The following is a 12,641-nucleotide window of genomic DNA, read 5'->3' as shown; positions in this document are numbered from 1 at the left end:
AAAAAAAAATCTTTAAAAACACTATTTTGGTGGAAGTCTTAAGATATAATAGATTTTATAATTCCAGTGGAAAAACAGTACCGAGTTTTTGTTTTTTGAATGGGGAGTGATGCAGTTTAATGTACATGCGTATGTACAGCCATGTATGTTTATGAGTTGCATGCCACACGCGTAACAAGGTTACTCAACCAGCTGCATAACAATTGCCTTCGATTCTGTGTTATGCCAGATACTGATATCTAGTTATGTTGTGTTGTTTTTGTTGTTGTGGTAGTAGACGCACTGCTGCATTGTTATGCACTTGACAACGCGCTATTCAGGCATTGTACACAGCTCGTTACGCGAAGAAGAACGTAAAATGGTAGTTAACAACGACGTGAATATAATTTACAGATAACTGAAGAAAATAAAGGATTCCTTCATTTTCACATTTACAAAACCAAAAAAAAAAAAAAAAATGAATTGCTGTGAATTCAAGCAATATCCAAGTTATGGATAATATAGTACAAACGAAATATTTCCGACAAAAGAATATACCTCATTCTTGTTTATAAAGTAAAGTTGCAAAAGTGATGTAACACATAAAAGTTCCACATATAAAAAAAAAACAACAAATAAAATTATTTTTTTCAGATTCTTTCGCTAATAGCTGCGGATGATTTTTGATATATGTATGTATAACAATTTGGATATCAATTTACAATTTGGATATAAGGTTTAAGGAAGCTTCATGGAAAATATTTTTGAAGAGGGTGGCCACTTGTTTGAAAATTTTAGTTCGATTAAATTGCTAAGATAAATAACATATTATTACAATATGGTTATCAAACGAAAGCGGCTTAAGAAAGCTTAGTTTTTAAAATTAGTTTTGAGGGTGTTGCCATCTGTTTGAAATATTGAATTTAATTTAATTGATAAAGTAAATTAAATATCGCAATATGGGCATCAAAATAAAGTGGTTTAAGAAAGCTTAGTTGGAGAAATATTTTTAAAGAGAGTTGCCACCGGTTTGAAATTTTCAATTCAACTAAATTGTTAAGATATACTAAATATTATAGTTTTGATATCAAACGAATGGTATTTAATGTAGGGTTATTGTACTTTATTCATTTTTACTTTTGTTAATTTTATTGGTTCAATATATTGTTCTTTGATTTTTATAGTAATCAAAAAGAAAATTTTTGAGTATTCTATAATAAACTTTTAACGTTCAGAATATAAAATTTTCACTTTTTCAAATTAGAATTAAATACTGTTACCCACAAAATTGAGCGAACGGGTTTATTTTGTTAATATTCGCAATGTTTTACATGTTAAGTTAAAATGATGAGTCGCACGTGGGATCCACGCAAATACATTTTTTCTCTTTACTTTTTACTCTGCAAAATCCTCTGTACCAGAATTTCGTCAACTTTGCTTTAAATTTCAACTTATTTTAACTAAAAATTTTGACTCAACTTTTTACCTTCATTTCGTTTTTAATAACTTGTTAGCAATTATGCCACTTAAAGAGCCATAAATTGCACAGCATCCGCAAAAGTTAGCTGCAGGTGAGAAAAAATTGAATTCTTACTTGTTGGCAATTCCAGTCAATTTTCGACGAGCCAGACAACTCAGCGTATTTGATGAAAAACCGAGCAAACATAAACGTTCTGCCTTCTCATGGGCAAGCAATCACGCGCGCATTTTCATTTTCATCACCTTTTCCGACTTTGCATATTGCATCCGACATGCCGTGCGTACACTGAACAATTTTCCGGCCAGCCAATGAACGACACCTCGAATAAATGCCATTGGCTATGGCTCTCTCTCTCATAATTTTCTTTTTTCTTTAATTTTTCCGTTTACATTTTGTTGTTTCTATAATGCAATTACAGTGGCGGAGTCTTCTATCCAAGTAGCAGGATTGTGTGTCTACTAATGGACGGAGAAGTGATGACGTCTACTCTGTGTATCAGTGGTGTGGGGCGATGATGAAATTATGTAGTTGAAACGATTGACTTTTAAGTTTATAGAAAATGTCTTTCAAGTGTAGTTATAGAAACCGTTAAGATTTTGCATATTTTCGAATTTAATTCAACAAATTGACTGAAATTTTAAACCAACCTAGTTCATCAAAAGTACTAATAAATGCTTATATAGTATATTGTATTAAGTTATAAATATGTGTATGTATAAGTGCACACGTTAGTAATTTAAAAATGTAGCTCAGTAAATGAAAAATTTTTGCAAAGCAAGGACAACGCTATTTCGTTTACTTTTATATTATTTTTTCAAACCCCTTTGCCAAAAATCCAATTAAATGTTACTCATACGCCCCGCTAGTCATGCGAAATAAATACATGCACATTCTTACTACATACATACATACATACATACATTTGTACTAGCTACATTTCCTAAAGCGCGCTTTCGTTCAATTCTTATTTGCTTCTGCGGTCAAAGCGAAAGTAAGAAGAAACCAAAGAATAACAAGCTAATCACATATGAAAATTTAATTTCCATTTAATCGTTTGCGGCGCTGCACCCTCTGAATAAACACAATCACCAGCACCGCGTTGCAGTGAAAAGAAAGAAAACTAAATAAAAAGTTGTGAAATAAATGTGGCAGTTGTAAAAGAAAATTTTGCATACTAAAAAATTCTTTCAAGTGCAACGGGGAACTGAAGTATCGAGCGATCAAGAACCGCACTCGAAATAGAAATTGCTGCAGCAGCTAAGTTTTGTGGGTACTTTTACGGTGAATTAGCTATGTATAAATCAATAGAAAACCGAGAGTGTATGTCTGGTCAGTTTTAATACTATTGCGCTTATTTAAAAAAAAGTATGTTACTTATGTGTATGTAGGATTAAAATTTTAGCTATTTTCGATTCACCAGTTCTCTGCTGTTCGCTCAACAACAAATTTGTATGAGAAAAAAACCAAAAAAATTTAGCGAGCAGAAACGAGTATGAGCGGGTAAAGAGTACAGCACTCGCGGGTACCACAAGGATCCATACTTGGCCCAATTCTGTTCAGCATTTTCATTAATGATATTCTGCACTGCTGTAAAAGCGTGTCCATACACTTGTATGCGAATTATGCTAAAATTTATCTTTCTCGCTCAATTGGTCTCTCTGCGGACTTAATAGCCAGAAAAAATGAAGATCTCCTTCCTCTTTCCATTTGGCCCAAGTTGAATAATTTACACACCACAATAATAATCATAACAATAATAATAATAGATTGGCGCACAATGCCGCAGAGGAGAGCATGGTCAGGTAAAAAGCAGGTATACTGCCATAGAATGCGCAGTATTCAACGCGCGCTCGTGGCAGATCTGAAGAGCTGACCAGAGCGGCAGTCTACAAAAGCGCTAAGAAAGCTGTGGTCGAGATACAGAAGAGAAAATGGAACTGCTGGAAAGAGTTATGTGACGCAGTGGATCGTGATACCTGGGGTCAGGAACACAAAATAGTTATGAGAAAATTCCATACACCATCGTAAGCGCTAGACGAGGTCCGAGTTAAGAATATAGGGGATGCAATATTTCCTACACACCCACTAAGTGCTGATGCAGTATTCGTCGAGAAGCAAGCCGAGGCACCACTGTTTTCGGCAGTCCAGTGGAAATGAGCCCTGCGAAGCAAGAATGCCGGCAAAGGCTCCAGGCCCTGATCTTCTGCCTATAATGTACAACAGCTGCCTTAAGGTCCGGGAATTCCCAAGCTAATGGAAGAAGGCGAGGCAGGTGCTTATACCCAGGGGCAGAGGGGGCCCAAACTCTCCTTCGTTCCGGCCACTCTGCATGCTAGACACAGCAGGCAAGATGATGGAGAGTATGCTCGAAATACGCTTGACGGTAGCCACAGAAAACAAGGGAGGCCTTTCACGCCGACAACATGGCTTCAGGAAGGGACTATACAACTATAGGAGCAATTAGAGAAGTAGTCGAGGCGGTACATAAAGCTGAAGAAGCCTGTCACCAAATTCAGCCAATAGAGCTGCTTGTCACACTGGATGTCAAGAACGCCTTCATCTCGGCAAGATGGGCCGCCATGCTGGAAGCCTTGGCACGATCATTCAAGGTTCCAACATACTTGTTAGATATGATTCGGGACAACATCAGAGACCATTGGCTATTGTACGACACAACGCAAGGTCAGAGAAAAAGGCGTTTAACCGGTGGAGCGGCACAGGGGTCTGCACCTCTGGAACGCCAGGTATGACAGCCCATTGCACACGGAAATGCCGGAGAGCGCCGTCATAACACCAAGAAACACCTAGTTGGCACTGCTGAAGCTGAACCAGGTTATACGTAGCGTTAGTGGATGGACGAGCGAAAACGGTCTGCAATTGGCTACAGCCAAATCAGATATCCTGCTGCTCACCAAGAAATAGATCTCAATAATTATAAACATGATGGTCGGACCTCAGCTAGTGACAACTTGTAGGTATACAAAATACCTAAGGGTAAAGCTTGACAACAAACGCACATTTTGGGAACACATTCATGAGAAATATGAAAAAGCTGCACAAAGCACGGTGGCTCTAAGCCGGCTGAAACTTTTGATGACAGCAGCAGTCGGTGCTCCTGTACGGGGCAGTAATATGGGTACAGTGTCCGCGGACGCGGTTCTAGTTATATTTGGCGTCATGCCAATTGAGCTACTTGCTCACGAGCGAAAAGAGATAGGCCGAGCAGCTGCCACGGCAAGGGCACGCGAGCAACTAATCCAGCAGTGGCAGCAGAACTGGAACGCAAGCGCAAAAGGTCGAAGGGCGTACATCCTGATAGCCGACTTCAGACATGGCTGAAAAGACCACACAGGTAAGTCGATTTCTACCTGAGGCAATTCGTTACCGGTCATAGTTACTTTCGAGAATATCTTCATAGGATGGGCAGGGTGAACTCCCCGTTCTGTCACTACTATGAAAACATGGAAGATAGCGTACACCATACATATTTCACTTGCGAGCACTTCTTGACTTCGCGCAGAATGTTGGAAGAAAGATACGGAAACATAACCCCGAACAACGTAATTGGGGTAATGATCTCCAGTGCAGAAAAGTGGCAAGCAGTTGTGAGATACGTACGTTGTGAAATTCGTACTCCGCTGCAAACGAGAAGACAGATGTCTACTGTGGACACCCGAATGAAACGCTTCTACAAGAGAGCAGACCCGAGGCTCTAGCAGCGCGCTCATGCATCTGAAGAAATGCAGAATTGCGGAGCCAGATGCGGGATTCTTGCGCGGATGGTGGGAGTTTGGGTTTTGGTGGGTAGCCCAACACGCCTCGGTGGGAGTCCCACCCTCGGTGAAGGTAGGATAGAGACTAGCGCTTACACGTATGTAAGTTTTTGGCCGAGCTTGTCCCCTGATTTGTGGCGTGCGCCACATCCATATTACAATACTTTATTTACCTTACTAAAAAATGAGATTTTCCTTTTGAATACAAGGAAATCCTCAAAAAAGCGTTTTCGTAATAAAACTTCTTTAAAACTCACACACTTAGTCGCAAATTTTCGAACATATAATATTAGTTAAATCTCATTTAACTTGTTGGTTTAATTGCCAAAATATTTTACTTTAAACTGTTTTATTTAACTTTTTAAGTAAATGTATTAATTTGTTTTGAATTTGTAAAGAAGTGGCAGCCCATTTTGAAAATATTCTTATTAAGCCTCGATTGATTCTCATATTAAAATTTTTCTTAGCTTCTAAATTAAACTGATTTTAACATTTGGAATAGGCAACCCTTTTAAAGGATATCTTCGAAATAAATCGTTTTTGAACCACTTATGTTTGACACCCACATTGTTGTGATACTTTATTTAACTGACTAATGAATCGATTTTAACTTTTCTAACAGCTGGCAACCTTCATAATTTTTTTTCAAAATAAAACGTTTCGAAACCCATTTCCTTTTGTAACCACATTTTTGTAATATTTTGTTTAACTTATAAAGTAGTCGATACTAATTTTAGGAAAATGTGGAATTTTTCTTTAAAAAATCCTGTATATGTTAATACAGGTTATAACGCATGGGTGCGTGCACCATACATACACTCAGAAAAAAGGTCAGCTAAAAATATTTCTCTCAATACATGATTTGGCAACTATAACCCAAACGTAAATATTTACATGTTATTTTAGTAGGATTACATAATTTACTCGTGATTTTTTTACACGTTTAAATTCATTTTTTTCCAGTTTTTAATTGATAAAATAATTGTTCCTGTTGAATTAAGCTTAACAGCATTTTTTTACATTCATGCAGGTGACAAACAGGGATTACTCTAGCCATAAGGAAATCTGTGAAATAAGCTAAAAACCAACTTCCAGGTATTTGCTAATATTGAAATATTGAATATCCGGATATTTATTGTTTGCATATTGTACTTCAACAATAGAAAACCACAAAGTATTTAGTTAGTTCTCGCAAAGCATGCATCTGCACAAATACTCTTATGCACACATATACTATATGTACATACATACATACATATGTATCTATGGATGTGAATAAATGCGTCCCCGTACATTTGTAAGCTTTAGAAAATGTCTTTGTTTATTGATATGCACCCATAAGGGGTTCGAGTGCTTTTGTTGTTGGTGTGCAACAACCGTACACATAATGGCAAATAAAATATATGTATGTATGTAGGTATTGAGCTGTGGTTGTAATCACTACGCACACAAATAAACATAACAAAACTGCAGCTGCTAGCTAGCCAGCTAGCTCCCGGACATTTGGAATGATATAAATTCAAGATTTAAGCATAAATTCAAGGTGCTTCATGAGTGGTTAGCACAAATAGATACGTACTACATACATATGTACATACTGATGTACTAAGTTTGTACTTATGCATACAGGCATTGAAAACACATAACTATGTATAGACTTTGGCTTATACGTATGTATGTATATATGTACATTAGAGTGGTCCAAAAATTTTTTTTCCGGGGTAGGGTTTAAAAATGTTTCTTCTTGCCTAAAGAGGTGCTGGCACCAAACTTTACGTTTCTAAATATAAATGCAGAGGTTGCTCATGAAATGTTTATATTTCACTCTAGAAGTACTATACATATTGCACATATATTAACCAAACAATTGGTTAAGCAACCCAAGACCATTTAAAATTTATGTTAGCTGAAAAAATACTACCAGCTTCAGTTGTCATGGCAACACTTATTTAAAAAAAAAAAATTCATAAAATTTTTTGTCAGTTTCAAAGGGATTCAGTAGCGCATTTCAAGGTCACTGTGCACCCTGTATTGGTTACAGTAAAAAATTGAAAGCTGGTACAGATATTTTAAATACCAAATGGAAAAAAAACTAAGGCGGTGCACCGTTTTCTAAGGTGAAATTTTTTCAACTCATACAAAACTTGAACCACTCTAATGTATATATTTGAAATAACACTGAAAATGCTTGAGGATGCTGTTTTTTTGTTGTTGTGCGCAGATAAACATATACATATAGGTATTCGTATGTATATCCATACAAAAGCCTTTGTGCTGCAAGTTTCTCCACCCGCTTACTGCATCTTCGTACCTACCTAAATGTACGCCAATAAATCTAATGTTGAATTATTGGCCAAACATTTATTAAAACGTTTAATAGGCGTATACACACCTAGCTAAACACATATATGTATGTATGGAAATGTACTTGTATCCACCCTACAGGGAAACCGCGGATTAGTGAATCAAGTTTCTAGTTCCGTATTAGATCTTTATTGCCAAAAACGAACCAGTCCAATTATAACTAGATTTCCACCAGTTCAAAGTCAGCGAAATGTGTCACTTTTAAAAAACTATTTAAGTTCACATTTTTCATTAGATATCTATGTCTAAGGTGACGAATTTAGAACTGGTTAGCAACAGTCGAAAAAGGGACGCAGCAAGAATTAGATCTTATCTGTCGCATTTTGAACTAGTTCGGGACAATCGTAAAAGGGATGCAGCGGGGGCATGCTTACTTTACTTAGATATGTGTTTGGCGGCTTTTTCGTTCAAATACGCATACTGCATGGAGATGAGATTTATCGCGAACAAGTACTGGGTCTAAATGTACTAGAAGTGCACCAGTTCAGAACCAGAGATTTTCCCCACAGGGCATATACTCGAATGTATGTATGCATGTATGTACTATAGTTTCTCCCTATATCTGAAAACATTCAGTATTCCTCTCACCATGAATTGAATTGCATTGCGTCTGCATCTGATAAGCGCTATTAAAGTGTTGTTGCTCAAGGCAATTACATGAATTATGATTGTCTAGGAAGGTTTATGCCCACACGTACATAGGTACAAACATATTTATGCTGACATAGGTTCTATTCCCTACTCTCCTTTTTATTTATATTTAGTAGGTGCCAACAGTCACCACAACAATACGCCCCCCACAAATAGCAATGCAATATTTCCCTCCCCACATGTACCCACATCCACATGCAAATACATATAACGCACCGAAACTTTGGTTGCTTTAACTCAACTCTTTTGTTTCCCTCTTTCCCTCTCCCTTTAACGAGTATTTCCTTGTTTTCGCTTCCATGTCGGCTGTGCAGTATTTCATAGACATTCTATTGATTTTTCTTAGCCACAAATAGGCACATACTAGTACATACATACATACCTACATACTTAAGTGCCTGTCTTTTATATCGCAATACACACATATTACACACATTTTTAGTAGTAGTAGTGATATCACAGAGGCATGGGGACTGACCGCAATGATTATTGCTTCAATTATTGTGGTTGAGACGCCTGAAAGCATGCATAAATAAAACAATGCCCAACCCAACAAATGCCCATAAATATTTAGTGTTGGGTGAGAGATTTTTACCATTTATTTTTGGTTTTCGTTTATTTATAGGTAAACAAATACAAATATTTATTAAAGTACGAAAACTCAATTAAAAACCTAGTATATCTAGTATATATGTACGAGTGCATACGGTCGCGGGCAAATCTATAGGCACGCAACATTTTAACAAGTCTTGGCTATTTGTTTTTTTTTTTTTGTTTATTTAATGTTTATAAGATTATCATGGTCGCGGTTTAGTAGAAAAAAAACAAGGGACGTACTGAAACTCAATAGGGCTGCAGCAAGTGCCCTTACCGGCGTCATTACAGGACACTGTGTTGTAGCCTACAGCACCAATGTTTCAACGGTGGCGAATACCAACAAGTACGCTCTGCAGAAGCTGCCGTGATGAAAAGGAGGAAGAGTCAATTGACCACTTTCTGTATCGATGTCCATGTTTACAGACGAAGCGCCACAAGCACCTGGGTTCGCGGTTGTTCAACAGTGTGTGTGAGATAGCGGAGGGATAGTAATTGGTTCAGTAGAATAATGACTTGAAGCTATTCTCTCGATTATGGGTACGTACCTCCTCCTGACACCCACTTAAAGAGGGCAAATCTGGATCGGAGTGAAAGTATGGAATATTCCACACACGCCCTCCTAACCATGATAAAAACATAGCAAGGTAGAACCGTTCTCTCAATTTGTCGGCCATGATTTTTTTTTGAAGTTTGCCAACATTTTAAAATCATATAAAAGTGAAAATAAAAAATTGAAATTGTTCGAAATTGTTGTTGCTTGAGATTGAAAATGAAAATGTGTGTGTGAGTTTTTGAGTAAATTTAAAAATTAAATTGTTTGGAAACGTCAAGAATTTTAAAAGTGACTCTCAGCGGTTCTACCTTACTATATTTTTATCATGCTCCTAACCTAACCTTATTATATATTTAAGAAAGACAAATAGATAGTGAGCAGTGTCTAACAAAAAATCAAGTAAGTCATGCATACCGAAAAATTCTAAAAATTCGGATTATTTCAGTTTGAAATATTAATGGATCTTTGTGGAATTTTTCTCAATTTTGTAGCAAGCTTGATATTCGGACTGACATGGCTTTTGTTAGATACTGAGCTATATTTTCATCAAAAAGTAGTAAACAAAGAAAACAGAGCCAAAAATTGTTAAAATGTCGCATCCCAATTTTTTTTCCCGCCGCTGTATATGAGATGACGATTTTCTTGTTGACAGTAATGGAAAATGAGAGATTATTCAAAGGCAAAAATATTGTTCATATAATGTACACCTGGCAAAGCGATAATTTTCATAGAATATAGTTAATTCATTTTTCTGTGGTTAAGTTTTTGTTAATTTTAAAAAACTGTAAAATCTTTTGAACTTGATAAAAGTGCAATTCAAAAAAGAAGAAAAAAAATTCTAGAAAAGTGTTAAAAGTAGACCAAAACGACACTCCTAAATCGGGCAACTAGCCCCTTTAAATAAAAGAAAATAATGCCCACAGGCAGATTTTCATGCTTCCATCGCTTGGCCCGTCGTGGTAAATAAATAAATAAATAAATAAATAAATATTATGTTGGTTGGTTTTGCTCTCGTCCATACGATCAATGACAACTTCTTTCACCCGTGACCCTAACGCCTTCTGGAATAAACTCCACTCCAATCCATTTTTTTCTTCACAGAGAAGCAGCCCCGAAAAAGATACCAAAACTAAAAGAAATGAATGGGCTCACTTTAATGCCAGCTATTTATCCACATTGGTACACAGATGTTTCAAATGGATGGAATACAGAAAAATTACGGGGTTTATGAACTCGGAACTAAACTTTTTATTGCGCAGATGTTCAACAATCTTTCGGGCCAAGATGCTAGATACATACCTATTATAGAAAGAAGGAATAAATAACACAAGAAAACGTTTTCTGAAAATCTTCTTCAGGTTACCAGACTACTGTAGCGTATTCCAAATTATAGACAGAGATGTCTTAAGGCTGCGATCAAAACTCTGAGCTCTTTCACATTTTATTCAAAGATTGCGTTGGGCTGCCGCCTATCTCTACAGGAGATGACTAAGCAGAGCAGACTTCATCACACTTGGGTCCCTGGTCATAAGGTATGTCCTTAGGGAAATTGCATTGCAGATAAACTTGCAAGGCAAGGTATGACNCCCTTTAGCATATTTTTAGTACACGAATAGTGTAACTAGACCTTAAGATATAGTTATAAGACACCATCTTGTGAAAAGAAAAGAATAAAAGAGGACATTCCAATTTGAGCAGCGAAAGGAGAAGGTGTTTTATTTAAAACCCGGCTACCACTTTATTAACTTAAACCTGTACATTTCAATATATATGTATCTAACATTGTGGGGCTCTAACCGGGCACTATCTAATAGGAAGACATGCGAAAAAGTTCGGCGTGCCTTTCCGAAGATGTTGTAAGATGTTGTGAGAACTGCGGAGAGAAGGAAATGGTCTTAAATCTATTGTGTAAATGTCTTGCACTGTTTAGAATGAGGTTTCTAACACCGAAGCAATATGCCTGATGAGATTCATGCGACGAAATGGATCAATAGGGGGATAATTGAATGGCGTCAGATTGTGGTAATCCCCAGGTAACACACTCCTGCCTACCTACATTAACCACTCGAATTGCAGAGCGCGCTTGCACTTAGCGTTCTGAAACATTATTGCTCAACACTAAGTGTTGTAGTTACATGTTTATGAATGTTTCAGCAATGAGCAACATTAACAACAAGTTTGGGGNAAACAAGCTGGAGTCCAATTGCGCCTTGTCGAATTTTCAGCCAGACCTGGTTAAATGGGATCAGAAATGGTCACGAAGCGTATACTTTCTGAGCAGAGAGGATATACACATATATGTAACGTTGTGGGGCACTAACCAGGAACTGTCTAATAGAAAGATATGCGAAAAAGTTCGGCGTGCCTTTCCGAAAATGTTGCAAGAAGTGGTGAGAACTGCGAAGAGAAGGAAACGGTTTCAAATCTATTGTGTACCAAAACACCGAAGCAATATGCCTGATGAGATTCATGCGACGAAATGGTTCAATAGGGCGATAATTGAATGGCGTCAGATTGTGGTAATCCCCAGGTAACACACTCCTCTCTACCTACATATGTATGTATGTACATTTATCGACTTGATCCATTGACCACTCGAATTGCAAAGCGCGCTTGCACTTAGCGTTCTAAAACATTATTGCTCAACACTAAGTGTTGTAGTTACATGTTTATGAATGTTTCAGCAATGAGCAACATTAACAACAAGTTTGGGGAAAACTGGCTTATGTACTATACTTGGATTGTTGTAACATACGGTGCGGAAAGTTTCGTATAGATATTATAGTAAATAACTTTCAAGCGAAAGAGAAATTTTAAGCTAAATACTGCTGTCTCTCCTACTCAGCAAATTGTGGAATTCGCGGAGTTCCATGAAGACCGGCTTCCTTGCAACAGCGCCACAGCGAAACTAAAAAAAAAATACGACTACTGACTCCAACGAACTATTTGAATAATAATTTCTACCTTCTATACGATGTATACTTATACCCATTCATATGTACATATGTATGTTTATAAAGACTCCTCTGCGTTTGCACAAGCGCTGCTCGCTCGAGAATCACATTTAAAATGCGAAAACTTTTGTTTACACACAAATCCTGTGAAACTTTACAAGTGAATAATTTTTATTATGATTTTCATGGGGAGGGCGTAAATGTGTTTAGCAGCACATAGAGAGTGTACTGTTATCTACATACATACATAAAAATTTTGCTGTTGGTTTAAGTAGGTACATATTTGTATG

The sequence above is a fragment of the Rhagoletis zephyria genome, unplaced genomic scaffold (genome assembly GCF_001687245.7).
Source record: "Rhagoletis zephyria isolate East Lansing unplaced genomic scaffold, Rhagoletis_zephyria_1.1 Rzeph_scaffold_01455, whole genome shotgun sequence".
Lineage (NCBI taxonomy): Eukaryota > Metazoa > Arthropoda > Insecta > Diptera > Tephritidae > Rhagoletis > Rhagoletis zephyria.
Note: the sequence above shows the minus strand (reverse complement) of the source record.